At 34.8% G+C, this 15,782-nt stretch overlaps 1 long non-coding RNA gene across 1 annotated transcript; it reads right to left on the bottom strand.

Annotated features, from left to right (window-relative positions):
* Window positions 1–419: 419 nt before the first annotated feature.
* LOC105785740 (uncharacterized) lies at window positions 420–2,195 on the bottom strand. Its single transcript, XR_008197899.1, has 4 exons — window positions 1,545–2,195; window positions 1,288–1,361; window positions 965–1,078; window positions 420–843 (listed from the first exon to the last, which is right to left on the bottom strand). It is a non-coding gene; the product is annotated as an uncharacterized LOC105785740 (long non-coding RNA).
* Window positions 2,196–15,782: the final 13,587 nt, after the last annotated feature.

Here is a 15,782-nt window from a genome sequence, read left to right as displayed (position 1 = left end):
AAATTTTTCAATGAGAATTAACATATACTATAATAAATATTATATTTGATAGAGTAATTTTAAAATAATATTAACATTTTTATTTATTCTAATTAGGTTTATTGAATTAGGAAACTATCTAATTAATTTATTTAAAATTAAAGATGAATTACTTAAATTTTAATTTAATTTACCTGTGATATTTGAAATTAAATGTAACATTTATATATATTATTTAATGTTTAATGTTTAATAAAAATATTTTTTAATAATTATTAGTCAAACATTTAAATATAAAAATAAATTTTGCAAATTAATTAATTGAAGTAATATGTTTATTACAATAATATTTATGTTAAATTCAAAAAGTATGACTTTTTTTTCATAAATATATAAGAATTAATATTTATGAATTAAAAATAATTATAAAATAGAAGGGATGCAGAAAAGTTGATGTTGCAAATAATCCCTATGATATCTTATTCAGTCCTCCCATCCCAATCCCATCACCTTATCGCTGAAGCAACATGTCCCTAGAAATACCCTTCAACTGGAACTCAGATTGGAGACAAGTTTAGGATGAGTTTCATAATCTCTAATATTATACAAGCCATGCATCTTTTAAAATCAAAAGGCTTATTAAGAAAGCTCAATTTCTTGAATCTTTCTCATATTCATTTCCATTTTGGATAGCACCTGAGAAGGGAAGCATCCCATTTCCAGTGGCAAATAAGAACACTCATTGATGAGTTAAATGCTTCAACTAGACCAAGAATATAATCAGCATTAATACTTGAAGAAACCTGCTAAACTCTCTTGTATATGCAGCACCAATCACCCGCATCAGCTTCCACTCTGCAATGCCTATCACAAAATATTAAGCAAAATAAAGGCAAAGGTAGTTTCATGCAAACAAATATTCAGTCTCTTCATAACAAATGAATGCTGAAAAGCAGAGATGTCAGATACAACAAAGTAAACTCACCTAGTTTGCTGCCATATTATTCATCAAATTCAGCTAGTTTGATCAGCCAACAACTGTATAAACAATCCACTACTAGCTATTGCCTTCTTCCACACCAGCAATTTTTGTCATATGCTGAACTTGCCATACCCATAATCTCAGTGAGTGCCCAAAACAAATGCATTTATTACGTTTAGGTAATTCTTAGACATATTTTCAGTCTCAACAAAAGTTTTCACGATTGATGGCATTAAAAGCACGCATTGAAGATCAACGCATAAAGTTTAATAATTTAAAGCATTCTGAGTATTCCAGATATAAAACGCAGGAGAATCAAAATTCACCTTGAAAGCCAGTCGTTCATTACGAAGCTCTATTCTGCAAATTCTAGGGATTTAATTCCTGCTCTGTAAAAGACCTATTTAGTAGAATTAAAGCATCACAAAACCTAGAATCAGATAACAAAACACAACGAATGTTTGTAAAAAATGAAACATCCAAATCATGAAATCAAAACGTAAAGAAGACGTAATATTGAATGCCAAAGACAACAACCCGTGCATACAGTATCCTCTAAAATAAAATAAAATAAAAAAACTACCAGGAATTTCCTTCCGCCGCAGCAGAGGGGCCATGGCATAACAAATAGTAGAACGACATAACATGGAAACCGCAGAAACAATTCCAGCAATGTAAAGAACCATGACCAAACAAAGAAGCCAAGGCATCAACATGAATCCTATAAAGAAAGTAACTGATCCACACAGCATCAACGAAACCGATGTCCCTAACATCAGCAAAGCGAATCCGGACGGTGATATCTTCTTCATTGTCGGTACTGGTGGGGAATGAGGGCTTGTGGACAACGCCGGTGATTGGCTGGCGGAAGGAACCGGAGCTAGCGGCGATCGTAGAAGGCTCATAACCAGTCCCCACAGCTCGTGGAAAGCCCTCGAATACTGATCCTCATGCCGCTGATTTTCCAATCGGCTTCTCATCATTTTCTTTCTCAGCCAAGATCGAACTGGAAATTGGAATATGAAAAATTCCTAGACCCTGTAATCAAAAGAGTTCTATTAAAAAAATTAATTTAGGGTAAAACAAATGAGGGAGAATGATGTAGCCCGTTGTTTGACTGGATAAGAAAAACAACTGGAAGGCAAAGGTTCAGCTTGTGGGGGAGGAGACACGGTGCTGCTGTTATTTCCAAATAATGGAACTCGCAGAAACCCCCCCGTAAAGAGAAATTTCCAAGTTCGAATTGGAATTTGCAACTTTGTTTTCCTTTTAATGAGTTTGGGGGATGACGTGGAGCATATTGGCATTGCCAAGTGGATAAACATAACAAACAGTTCTTTTTTAAAATTTCGAATTTTTACTATTACAATTTCTAAATCTTTTTAGATGTCCCATTTTCCATTTTTATTGTTCTCAAATTGCTCTGATGATTTATTATTACTGTCATTTTCGTTTGCACATTCAAAGGCAAAATAAAACTTTAAAGGATTTATTTGTTAAAAATAATTTAGAATCTCTTAATTTACTATCCATTTAAAAATAACAAAATATCCTTCCATAATTAAATTAATTTATATTATTCAACAGTATTTTAATATTTTTATTTGAAAACTCATCAAAAATATGTATATGGTAGATTTGAACTCGAACAACTTGCATTAATAAAAACCTTTAATTTACCACTTAATTAAATATTTATTAAAAATATTTTTATACATTTTAATTTTATTATGTACACTTCATTACTTCCATCAGTTGCATCTATACTAATAATGTTGCTAATTGAGATAGGGTGACATTTTAATTGAGATAGTGTTGATTGGCTCTATTTCGCCATTGTCCTGGTACTAATTTAAGCCATTTATTCTGAAATAAATCGTATTGATAACAACTCCTTAACCAGTTTTTTATTCATTCATTCCGAATGTCAAATCATTTTCTATCTTAACCCATAATGATGTCTTAATCTAGAATGAGATACTCCCTGTTCTTTAAAATAATCTTTTATTTCATTTTAAGAAAAGAGATGTTCCATGATATTGAAGGATATGTTTGAATTTATAAAACTAATAATTTGGGTTTGTGATAATTTGTAAAATACATATGCTTGTGAGAGGAGGATAAGTCACAAAAGCTTTTTCATTTTATTTTTAATACTAATATTAGAAAGCAAAGAAAGTGAGGTTTTATAGTTGAAAAAATGAGTGTTATTTTTAGTTGTTTTATTGATTCTTTCTTGATTTGCTTCATTACTGTGAATGAAGTTGTCAGTCATTTTTATTTTGTTGATTCAAGAAAAGTTGGGTATTGGTTCTTGGAATATTAATGATATATAGAAGAATATCTATGTATATCTTTTCAATGAAAATTTTATAATAAAAAATAGAATTTTCGATTTAACCAAATATTTTTCTTTTTACCATTTGCCAAAAATTTTTTTGTTGATTCTAATATTTTATCATGATAACTTATTTTGTTAGAATCACTATTTATTTCTTGAATTAGAAGTTCATTTTTCTTGTCTTTTATAATTAGAATTTTTTATTGTGTTTGTTCTCTTAGTCGATCTTTTTTTTTCATTAATGAATAATTTATCCACGCCATAAATTGAATTTGAATGGATGATTTGTGAATCATCTTATTACCGATTAACTAATCTTTTTAGTTTCGCCCAATTCATATGGTTCTTTCAACCCAAAAATGGAATTGGATTTATTTTTGAAAGTTCTTTTATTATTCCTTTAGAAATAAAATGTCTTTATTTGAAAATATATTTTGATATAAAAAATGAAAATGTTTTTTAATAAAGTTAAATTTGAATAAAAATTATAAAATAATTTTTCATATTGAAGTCTAAGAGATAAAATTGTAAAAATCTATTTTGAACTCTTAGAAAATTTTTTACACAACTTTAAAATCAAGTTAAAATGATTTTGACTAAGTAAAAAGGTCTTCTACCATTTTATCAAGTCAAAATATCTTTCAAACAAGTCAGAATTGACCTTTTTGGCCAAGTATCAATAATTTAAAAATATCGATACCCCTTGAAAGAAACAAGACCGAATTGGCATTCTGTTTCTCATAAAACCAATTATGTATCGATCCAGTATCGATACCATTTTATAAAGTATCGATAAAAATTGTTTTGGTATCGATAGTTAAACTCCAACTGTCACTGAATTTAGCATTTATTATAAAAAAAACATATCGATACCTTTTTGTTTGGTATCAATACACATTGTTACAGGTGTATTAAATGCTTTGGTTTTCACATCCCCAACGACTCTATTAACTACCACAACAACCTTAACTATTGAAAATCAATTAGGGAGTATAAATAACAGCTTCTAAAGATCCTACCACAACAAGAAAGCATATTCAAGCAAAAAGCATCAATCAAATAACCTTTGTACTCAATACTTCCATAATTCTCTTGTACACACTTGTGAGCTCTTATTGTCTTTCTTTTGCTCAAGTGTATTCTTGTTTATTTGTACTTAACTAGCAAACATTCTGATCTTCTTAGGATTATCTTTTTGTTTGCTTCTTTGTAATTCTTTGAGAGAGTTTATCTTAAGATTTAGGGTAGAAATTTTAAAAGGGTTGTAAGGTTAAACCTTGTCCTCAAAGGTTAAACAAATTAGTGAATTTGGGAAAATCCTTAGTTGTGGAAAGCTAAGGTAGTGGAAAGCTAATGTAGTGGAGTAGGCAATTGGGACCGAACCACTCTAAATATTTGTGTTCATTGTTTCATTTTCTTTCCTTACTTCCTCCAAAATTTTTAAAGGTCAATTCACCCCCTATTGGCAATTTCGATTTGATTTATCAAGCTAACAATTAGTATTAGAGCTAGTCTCTAAAAGACGGTCTAACAACCAAGAGAAGATCCTTGAGGCAGCTCAACTTCCATCTATTCAAACCATAAAAGATGATGTCTTCTTCTAGCTCCATTATGGTTGGTGAGTCTCAATACCTTGCTCATATCCAATTTTAATCCCAAGCTCCCTTTATTGCCTTTTCTTTTTTTCTTAAATGCATGTAAAATTTCATAAGTAAAAAAGACATTATCAGATATGAATTTGACCGGGACAAAGGCACTTTAAACCTCATTGATGCAACATTCTAAAACTTTTTGAAAACAATTCGCCACAGGTTTAGATATGACTTTATAAAGAACTGTACAGAAGCTAATGGGTCTAAAATTGGATAGATTTGTGGGCTAAGAAATTTTTCGTATAAGAACAATATGGGTAACATTACATGGTTCCAAGGACATACCTTCATTCAAAATATTTAGGCAAAAATTGCTCATGTCGCTTCCAATGATATGCCAAAAGTACTGAAAAAATATCGCCGAAAAGCCATCACTTCCAGCAGCTTTGGTCGGACCCATTCCGTTTAAGGCCTCAAACACTTCTTCAACTGAATATTTTGCCATAAGGCTTCGGTTCATCTCATCTATCATACAATGTTCCACTCCTGAAAAAATATAGCCCATATCACCTATACCTCTAGTTGTGAACAGATTGGAGATATATTCTCAAGCAATTTCCTCGATTTCATCCTCTTCATTCTTAAAAACCCCGATGCATTCTCCAAACCCCTAATTCAATTCATGTGCCCCCTTTGGGAAGCAAATTTGTGGAAAAACGTAGTATTCCTATCCCTCAATTTTAGCAAGTTAGCTTAAGCCCTCTGTTCCCAATAAACTTCTTGTTTCTCTATCTCCCAATTTAATTACAATTTAACATTCATAATTTCTATCATTGTCCCATCATCCATTTCCCCCTCAATGAACATCTCCAATCTATTCTTCAGCTTCTTTGATACACCACCTTGACTCTTTCACAATGTTTTTTCCACTCTATAAGGGCCTTTAATAGAACCTCCAATTTTTTCAAGACATCACTCGATGTAGCCTCCCATACTTGGCTAATGATATCTCCACAAGATTCTTCCAATACCTACCAAGCTTCAAATTTGAAGTTCATTTTTTTCACAATTTGCACCCTTATCTATCTGAACTAACAACGAACAATGATTCGAAAATGAATGTGGAAGGTGTTCAATTGAAAAATTAGGAAAAATATTTAACCAATCTGAGTTAACTAACCCTCTATCCAATCGTTCACGAATATTAGCCTATGATAAGTTCCCCCTTTCCCAAGTGAACCAAGGTCCCAAAAAACATCAATCCACTAGATTGCATTCCTCCAACACCTGTCTAAAATTTTCCATTCACCTTTCATCCATTGGAGCATCTCTTTTTTATTTCATGTGAATATAAGATCTCATTAAAATCACCACAAATAATCCCTGGCATGTTACAATATCTTTTTAGACTTCAAATCAATCCCAACTACCCTCTCTATATCTCACATTCGGGGCTCCATATCGAATTATTATCACCTCCATTGATGACGACATCAATATGATTTTTTGAAAAAAATTGAATGCTAATCAAATCATTGCCATTCCACGCAAGACTAAGTCCTCTCAAAAACCTTCCGCCATCTAGTTGTCTCCATGAAGAAGATAATTTGAGGATTAATAGACTTTATCATGAAACGAAGCCTTCTATATTCCCGCGTACTCCCCAATCCGTGAACATTCCAAGATAGGATTTTCATTATGCCCGATCGACTTGCCCATTGGTAGCTGTAATACCCAATTTGCCCGGCCCAATTTTATAAATAAAAACAAAAAATTATTAAAAGTCCATCAGGCCATAGTTACAAGACCAAAAAATAATAAACCCAAATTACATCAGCAAGCCCAAAACTTAAAAAACCCAAACACTAGCCTAGCCCAAAGCCTAATCAAGCCCAACCTAGCCCAAAACATTCCCCAAACGCCAAAACCCTAGCAGCCACAACGAGCCTTCAGCACCGCAGCCACCAGGGCCTTCCCTCGCACGTGCGCCACCGCCACGTGCCACGCCTCCACGCCCACTACTCCATACGGCCATACCTGCACACAAGCAAACAAGCAAAAACGAACAGAAAACAGCAGCAAATAAAAAAGAAGCGAAATATATTTTGTTGTAATTTTTATTTCATTTTATCTTCGACTATATAAAGCCATTTTCCATAATTTGTAAGGGTTACACACAACATCCATACCGAAAAAATCAAAAAGCAAAAAGACTGAGTTTTTGAAGGTGATTTATTTTTTTTCTTTTTTTTTCAAAGTTTCTTTCTTTTTTTATCGTTCTGTTCTTGTTTCCTTTTTTATATACTTAAAATAAAAAGAGAAAAAGACAAGAATCTTACCTTCGCAAAAGCACACTGACGGAGCCCTGTTTGCTCCGTTCAAATCAGAGCCGGAGGGGGTTTCACATTTGGAGGCGGCAGAGGGGAAAGATTCAGTTTTTGGATCTATTTAAAGTGGCTCGGAGGCTAATGATTTAGGGTTTAGTTAGTTTTCATAACCAAAGAAACGGCGCCGTTTTGAGCCTGCTTAAGTGGCTTTAAAACGACGCCGTTTAGAGGCTTGCGACCCGCGCGGTGACCTGACCCGGGGAAGGATCCGCGCGTTTTGGCTTCAGTTGGGAGATTTGCGTAGAGGGTCCTCTCTCTTTTGCGACGTGTTCAAATCGATTCTTTTCTTTTTAATTTACGCCTTTTAATTTGATTTTCGTTTTATTTTAGTCAATGCCGCAATGCAGCATTTTGGAGGGCGGGGATATTATCCGCTTTACTCCCTCCTTGTTCCTCGCGCACCCGATTCGACCCCTTTTCATTTTTATTTATCACGGATTGGCCCCGAAATTTCTATTTTCATTCCAATTTAGTCCTGATTGATATTTTTTTTGCTATTAATTAATTTACTATTATTATTTTTATTACTATTTATTATTGTTATCATTATTATATTCAATTACATTTCTATTTACCTATTTACATATATTACTTTATTATTTACTACTATTTTTAAACTATTTTTATTATACGTATATGTATGTACGTAATGTATATTATTTAATTTTAAACTATATATATCTTTTATACCTATTGCTATATACATACTTTACTTCTTTTAAATATCCGCATATATTTAGTTTATTTCACTTTTGCATATTAGCATATATTATTACTTACGTGAAGCTTTTCACTCCCTATGTGTTCTTGATCTTAAATTAATATATGTATATTATTTTATGTATTTGATTTTCTTCTTATATGATATTTATTTTAAAATTTATTTGGATGCTATTATTTTAAGTAGTATTTATTTTTAACCTTATTTTTAATTTACTTCAAATTTCTATATATGTATATGATTTATTTTAAATATATAATTTCCTTCTTTCATGTTGTTTTTTTGTTATTTTAAAACTTGTTACATTTTATTTAATTCGCTTGTACTTTTTAAGATTAACTTTTTAATTCATTTTCTTGCTAATATGGATGTTAGTATTTGCATAATGTAGGATATAAAATTGTTGCTCTTATGTATATAATATTTGTAATGCCTAAATTTTGCCCGGCCCTTAATAAATAAAAGTCCAGTTTTTTTACAAGTCCAAAACCAGATAAGGTGGCCCAAAATACATGGCCCAAACAGAAATAAAATAGGCCCAAATACAATGGCCCGGAAAAAATTAGAAACCCTAGGGTTTCTAGGTCATCTATACAATAACCACCAAGCTCGCTTTTGCCAGAGCGAATCTTCACCTGCAAACACAAGAAAGGAAAGAAAATCAAATCGAATCAAGATCAAATCAAGCAAATTTCTTGTTTCTATTGTTGTTTTAGTTTCATATGGCTATAAAAGGCCATCGAATATCTTTATGTGAATAATTTCAAATCAATAAAAAGCTTTTTTTACAACACAAGGAGAGAAACAAACGAATCGAAGGTTGTTTACAGTTTTTACTTATTGTTTTATTTATTATTTTTTTACCAGTATATGCATGCAAATAAAATAAATAGGGGAAGGGAAGACACAACCTGTGTTTCGGAGCCCTAGATCGCCATGGATAGCTGAGGGTGTTGTCTCCGATGAAAGACGACCGGAAGCCGAAAGGTTTCAGTGCTTTTAAGGGGACTTCCGTTGGAGTTTTGTGAGATTTGAACCCGGATTTAGGCTCAGGGGGTTTAGAGGGTCAAATCGAGAAATTTTTCCCCTTTCCGGCCACCGCAGACGGTGGTGCCAGCGCCAGAGATCGGTGGCCGTGCACTGTGGCTTGGGATCGATGGCGATCAATCGATGGTCGGAGGACTAAGGGGTTGAGAGAGTTTTTTTTTAGAAGAATTTGGTTTTTTTTTAAAACTGTTTTTGAAATGAAATTTTTGTTTTAATTTTGGCTTAAATAGCCAATTGAAAACAACGCCGTTTTAAGGGGAGGATCCGCGTGTCGACCTGACCCGAACCCAGGATCCACGCGTTTTTCATGCGGAGGGGCAAATTGCACTTTTGACCCCTCTGCCTTTTAATGAATTTTCAATTAGGTTTTTTTGTGTTTTTAAATTTGTTCTTTAATTTATTTTCCATTTCAATTTAATCCTACTGGAACGGCGTCGTTTTAGAGGAGAAGGGAAAATTTCCCTTCCAGCCCCTCTATGTAATTCGCGCGTTCAATTTAGTCCTTTGATTTTTACTATTTGCGGATTTTACCCATTTTTTTTTAAACTGCAATTCAATTTAGTTTTTTTTATCATTATTTTTTATTATCAAATAATAATATTTTTTCCTTATTTTAAAAAAAACTATATATATATATGTATATTTATATATATATATATTTTTGCAACTAATATTTTTCTCATGTGTATATATATTTATTCATTAACTTCGATAATGTAGATATTATTTAGTTCTTTTAAACCTATATATTTCTATGTGTATATGTATACATTTTTTAATTTATTTCAATTATTTGTCCATTGATTTAGGTTTACATATTTTATTATCTTGCCCATTTATTTGATATTTTGCATGCCATTATTGTACTTATTTGTTTATATATTTGTATTATTTCTATGCTATCATAATATTTATTATTGCATGATATATTTAAAGTGGCATAACATTACATTTTTTACTCAATTTTTTTTAAAAATCAAAATTTTCAAAATAGAGATAATACTCGTATTTAGGATTTCTCAAGGAAATTGAGCCCTAACGTATTGGGTTCCAATTTTTTTGAAAATCTAATGATCGAGGATTGCTCTTTAAACCAACTAAAATAAGAACTCATTATTGGGAATTCAACACGTTGTGTCCTAACGTATTGGATGTGACGCATTGATTTCTCGAAATGAAGATTTTTAAAAATAATAATAATAAAGGAAATATTCCGAGTTTGGGATTTTAGAGGAATCGTGCCCTAACGTATTGGGTGTGATTTCTTAAATCTTGGATAAGTGGATGTTCTTTTAAAGTAAAGGAAATATTCTAAGTTTGGGATTTTAGAGGAATCGTGCCCTAACGTATTGGGTGTGATTTCTTAAATCTTGGATAAGTGGATGTTCTTTTAAAGTTTTATTGCACTAGTATTTTGGCCCAATTCATTTTGGAGGAAATTAGAATGTTGTGCCCTAACGTATTGGGTGTGGCATTTTTGCTTCTCTAAATTGAGAAGGGTCTTAATACGCAAAGCTTTAAGTTTTTTTTAAAGATTATATTTTTAAAAATTTTCGACCTTAAGACACTAATTAATCAACTTGGTACCAAATTTTGGGTGTTACGAGGGTGCTAATCCTTCCTCGTACGTAACTGACTCCCGAACCTGTTTTTCTAAAACTCGTAGATCAAAATCATTTTAGGTGATCCAATCACACCATAATAAAAGATTGGTGGCGACTCCCAAATTTCATTTTTTAAAGTCGACAACCTAAAATTTTTTGTTTTCAAAAAAATGGTTTCGACAGCTTGGCGACTCTGCTGGGGACTTTTTAAAATAAGAGAGTCGAGCCACAAAGTTGATTAATTTTTGTCTTATGGTCGAGAAAATATTTTTTTTTAAAAAAACTCATGACATCCTTTTACATTCATTATCTTCTTGTTTAAATATTGTTTGCATTCTACATTTCATGACTTGAACATTTTTACCCTTTTAAGTGGGGGTGAGAAGCTATGCCTTCGTGAGGTTTTCACCTCCGTATAGGATAGTGGATTGCTTTCGGAATACATCGGTACCTATGCCTTCGTGAGATTTTCATCTCCGTATAGTCATAGGGAAAATGTGTCCCCCTAAACCGAACTTGATCTATATGAGCCTATAATGGGTGAGGATCAAGGAATCTGCTGGTTTGGGTACCTTTACTTTAGAGCCAAACCGTATATAATGAGCCTTAGAAGCTTAGTAGAGCTATACTAAACCCCTAGTAAATGTCCTAATAGACGTTTTACTCCTCCTTGATTATATGCTTGGTATTGGATACTGACTCTTGTGTTTCATTTTTGTTTGCATGACATGGCATTTCATTTCATCATAAAAGGCGTCAGTTCAGATTCGGTTGCTAGATAGAAAGCTTGACATGGAAAAAGGGTTTCTTGATAAAGTGGAAGACAATGCGGCTGTCCGAACTTGGTCTGAAACAACGCAGCAAGAAAAGGGTGATAGCCTGGCCGATGGGTATGTATCGAAATTATGGGATTTTACTCGCATCAGTGTGGCTCAAAACAATTTGTAGGAGTTGAAAGAAATTTGGGATCAGTGGAATAATGAGGTTAGGCAGTTATTCTACGACAATTATGGGGACTTGCCTTATTTGCTTGATGTGAAGATAGACAAACATTTGTTTCGAACCCTTGCCCAGTTTTGGAATCCTGCTTACAGTTGCTTCACATTTGGGAATGTTGATTTGGTACCTACGATAGAGGAATATGTGGCTTTACTCTGATGTTCAAAGTTTCAAGTGGATAAGGTCTACTCGAGAGCGGTGAATGTGCCAACCTTTTCAAAGAAGCTGATAGCAATAATAGGGATGAGTGAGCAGTGGGTCGCTGCACGAGTTAAGCAAAAGGGGGACAACAAGTGCATTCCTTGGAGGAGCTTGAAGGATGCAATTCTCACCCACCCAGACGTAAGAAACAGATATCTTTGCCTTAAGTATATACGGCTTGGTTGTCTTCCCTAAAGCCTTGGGGCATGTGGATGAAGCAGTCACCGATTTATTTGATCGTCTTGATAAGAAGGTTACACCGATTCTAGCAATTTTAGCAGAAACCTTCAGGTCATTGAGTGTATGTCGAAAGACGGGTGAGGGTAGATTTATCAGATGTGTGCAGCTTTTACTCGTATGGTTTCACAGTCACTTTTAGAAGGTGGATAAAGTTTCGTATCGGGTTTTTTCTGAAAATTATTCACCACTAAAAGAGATAGTTGCGAGCCGAGGAGGGATGACATTTCGGAGGAAAAATGGATGGCAATTCTTCAAAATCTTCAAGAGGAAGACGTTGAGTAGAGAGCTTCTTGGTTACTTCCAGATGAGATCCTATATAGGTATGGTAATCTCGATTGGGTACCTTTATTGGGTATTTGGGGAGCTGTCGAATATGCCCCATTATTGGTGCTAAGGCAATATAGGTCAAGGCAGTTTATACCTGCGACACAAGGGATAGCTGATTGTGAATTTTCATACAAAGAGGAGGGTTATAGAAAGAAGATTCAAGAAATGTCCAATGCGTGGAAACAGACTCGCCGAATGAAGAGGTTGCCCGTGGGGCCAATGACAACTCCTGAGTATTATGGATGGTGGGCTAAGAGGATTAATGATAACACACCTAAGTTAAATCATGAGGACGGCCAGTCAATAGAAGAACATTTGCGAGTCATCCCTTCAAAATTAGAAATTGTAAGACAAGATTTTGAGAGGAAGAGCGCGGATTTGGAGAAAAAGATAGAGCAAATGGAGGCGAAAAAGACGAACTTGAGATTGGATAGAGCAAATGGAGGCGAAAAAGACGAACTTGAGATTGGACATAGATGTTCAGAAGCTTGAGAATGAGAAGTTGAAGAAAGAGAAAAACAAGGCTGATGAGGAACTGGGCAGTCTAAAGACGGATTATAAAAAGTTGCGTTTGTCAATAAGAACTGCTGGGCTGGGAAAGACGTCAGAACAGTGGCGAGCAGAAATTCAAAAAGAAAAGGACAAGGCCGATAGATGGGAACAGAGATTTCAAGAGATGCAAAGGCGAAATGAGGCTTTAGAAAAGAGTTTGTCAGAAAGCCAGAAGGAAAATGGCGAGTTAAAGGATAGGGTGATTGTGTTGGAAAGATCTCTTCGTCAGTATCGAAGCCGAAACTCTACGATAGAGTTGAAAGCAAGCTTGAGCAAGATTGACGAAATGAAGAAAAGAATCGAAGAGCTAGAAACGGTGCTACAAAATTGTGATATTCAGATCAAGCACTTGAAAGCAAATGAAAGTTGTAATAATGAAAAACTTCACCACTTTCAGAGTCAAGTTAGAAGCAGAGATCATCTTATCAAGGAAGCTGTGGTCCAGATTCGAGAAGTAGCTGATCATATACAGACTTTAGCAGTACAGGCTGACACACTGAGTGTGAAGTATGAATTTGAATAGGATCGGGGGCAAGAATTAGCTTTGTTACTTAGGAAGATTAGAGTTCTAGGTACTAAGGCAAAGTCTTATTTGTAATTCGCTTTATGTAAAGAAATTTGCTTTCTAGTAAGGTTTTCTTATATGGAATTGAATCAATGACGTCTTTTTTGCATTCATGCATTGCATCACTTCATATGCATTTAAAAACATTAATTGATTCTAATTAATTCAAATCACTCCTCAGTTAGTCTGGAAACCAATCAACCTACCAAACACTGCTACGGTACTCGATCGAAAACTAGAGACATGGACCAAAAACTAGAACAGCTCCAGAAGGAAATGCAAGAGCAAATGAATGAGCAACTTGAGAAGATTCAACAAAAGATGATGGATAAAATAATGGAATCTCAGGGGAGTATGATAGCTAAGTTGACTCAGTTATTGGCTGGAGGAGTTGACAAAGGGAAGGGCTTGGTGCTCAACAATGAAGAATGAGACAACGAGGGACCTGTTTATTCCTCAGGACTTACTTCTCAACAAGCGGGGATATATCCGCGCAAATCCTCCATCACTATCAAGCCTCAAGACGGTACTGAAACACCAATAAACTTTCAAGCTAGAGACAATCTTGCTAATCCTGTTATCCCTGACTTCGACGAGACAATCGAGAAAATGAATGGTGAATTGCCAAAACAGCTCGAGGAAAAGTATAAATGGCTGGAAGAAAAACTTAGAGTGATGGAAGGTACTGAGAGCTACCATGGAATTGATGCTAGAGAATTGAGCTTGGTTCCAGGTTTGGTACTTTCTCACAAGTTCAAAATGCCAGAGTTCGAGAAGTACAACGGGACTAGTGGCCCCGAAGCCCATATTACTATGTTCTGCAGGAGGATGACTGAATATGTTAATAATGACCAGTTGTTGATACATTGCTTCCAAGATAGCCTCACAGGGGCTGCATCCAAATGGTACAATCAACTGAGCCGTACCTAGATTAATTCATGGAGAGATCTAGCACAGGCATTCTTAAAACAGTACAGCCATGTGACCGACATGGTACCTGATAGAATTACTCTGCAGAACATGGAGAAGAAGCCTGGTGAAAGTTTCAGGCAGTATGCACAGAGATGGAGGGAGGTTGCTGTCCAAGTTCAGCCATCTCTTCTAGAAAGGGAGATGACGATGCTTTTCGTCAACACATTGAAGGCACCATTTATTACACATATGTTAGGAAGCGCTACTAAAAGTTTTTCTGATATAGTTATGAATGGCGAGATGATAGAAAATGCTATCAGAAGTGGGAAAATAGATGCTGGAGAAAGTAGCAGAAGGGCGGCCTCAAAGAAGAAAGAGAACGAGGTTAACAACACAAGTTCATATTCAAAGACAGTTATAGTGAATCAGCCGGGAAAAGTGGCTGTTAACCAGCAAGGATCATCAAAACAGAGATCTGATACAAGATAAAATACAGAAAAAATTCAATTTACGCCAATACCAATGACGTCTAGGGAGCTATATCAGAATCTATTCAATACACACGTGGTTGCCCCTTTCCACTTGAAACCCTTGCAGCCTCCATACCCCAAGTGGTACGATGCAAATGCACGGTGCGACTATCACACGGGAATTGAGGGGCATTCTATAGAACATTATACGGCGTTTAAAAAGTTTGTGGAAAGACTTATAAGCTTGGGCGTGGTTAAATTGGGTGATTCACCCAATACAGAAAATCTGTTACCTGATCATAACGGAGTGAACATGATAGGTGGGAGCATGGGTAGAAAGATCAAGGAAGACATATCAGAGGTGAAAATTCCTTTGAGGTGGTTCTGGAGAAATATGGTAAAAAGGGGATTGATCATCCCGAGTTCGGAGAGAAGCTTCGAAAGGGTAGAAAAGTACTATAAGTTCCATCACGAGGAGGGACTTAAAATCCAAGAATACGCAAAATTCAGAGCCTTGGTTCAAGACCTGATGGATAATAAGGAGATGAAATTTTATGAAGAAGTTAAGGAGGATGGGAGCATTTGCACATCAGAGTCTTCGAAGGTTCCAAGAGTAGTGCAGCCTGTGATCATTATCTCGCGACCCAAGAAGGATGAGGTGAGAACACCAGCAATGCCAAGGATCATAATAAAGAAACCTGCAACCTTTCCTTACCAAGACAGTAAGAAGGTCCCATAGAACTACGAGTGCAATACGACTGTCCCAGGAAAAGAGATTGCAAAGAGCCACTGTGTGAGTGCCAATCCATAATCTATGAAAGAGGCTACACCAGGGGAGCAAAAAGGGAAAATAGTTGAGCCAG

The sequence above is a fragment of the Gossypium raimondii genome, chromosome 1 (assembly GCF_025698545.1).
Source record: "Gossypium raimondii isolate GPD5lz chromosome 1, ASM2569854v1, whole genome shotgun sequence".
Taxonomy (NCBI): Eukaryota; Viridiplantae; Streptophyta; class Magnoliopsida; order Malvales; family Malvaceae; genus Gossypium; species Gossypium raimondii.
The sequence above is the reverse complement of the archived record's forward strand: the minus strand, read 5'-3'. Positions and strand labels throughout refer to the sequence as shown.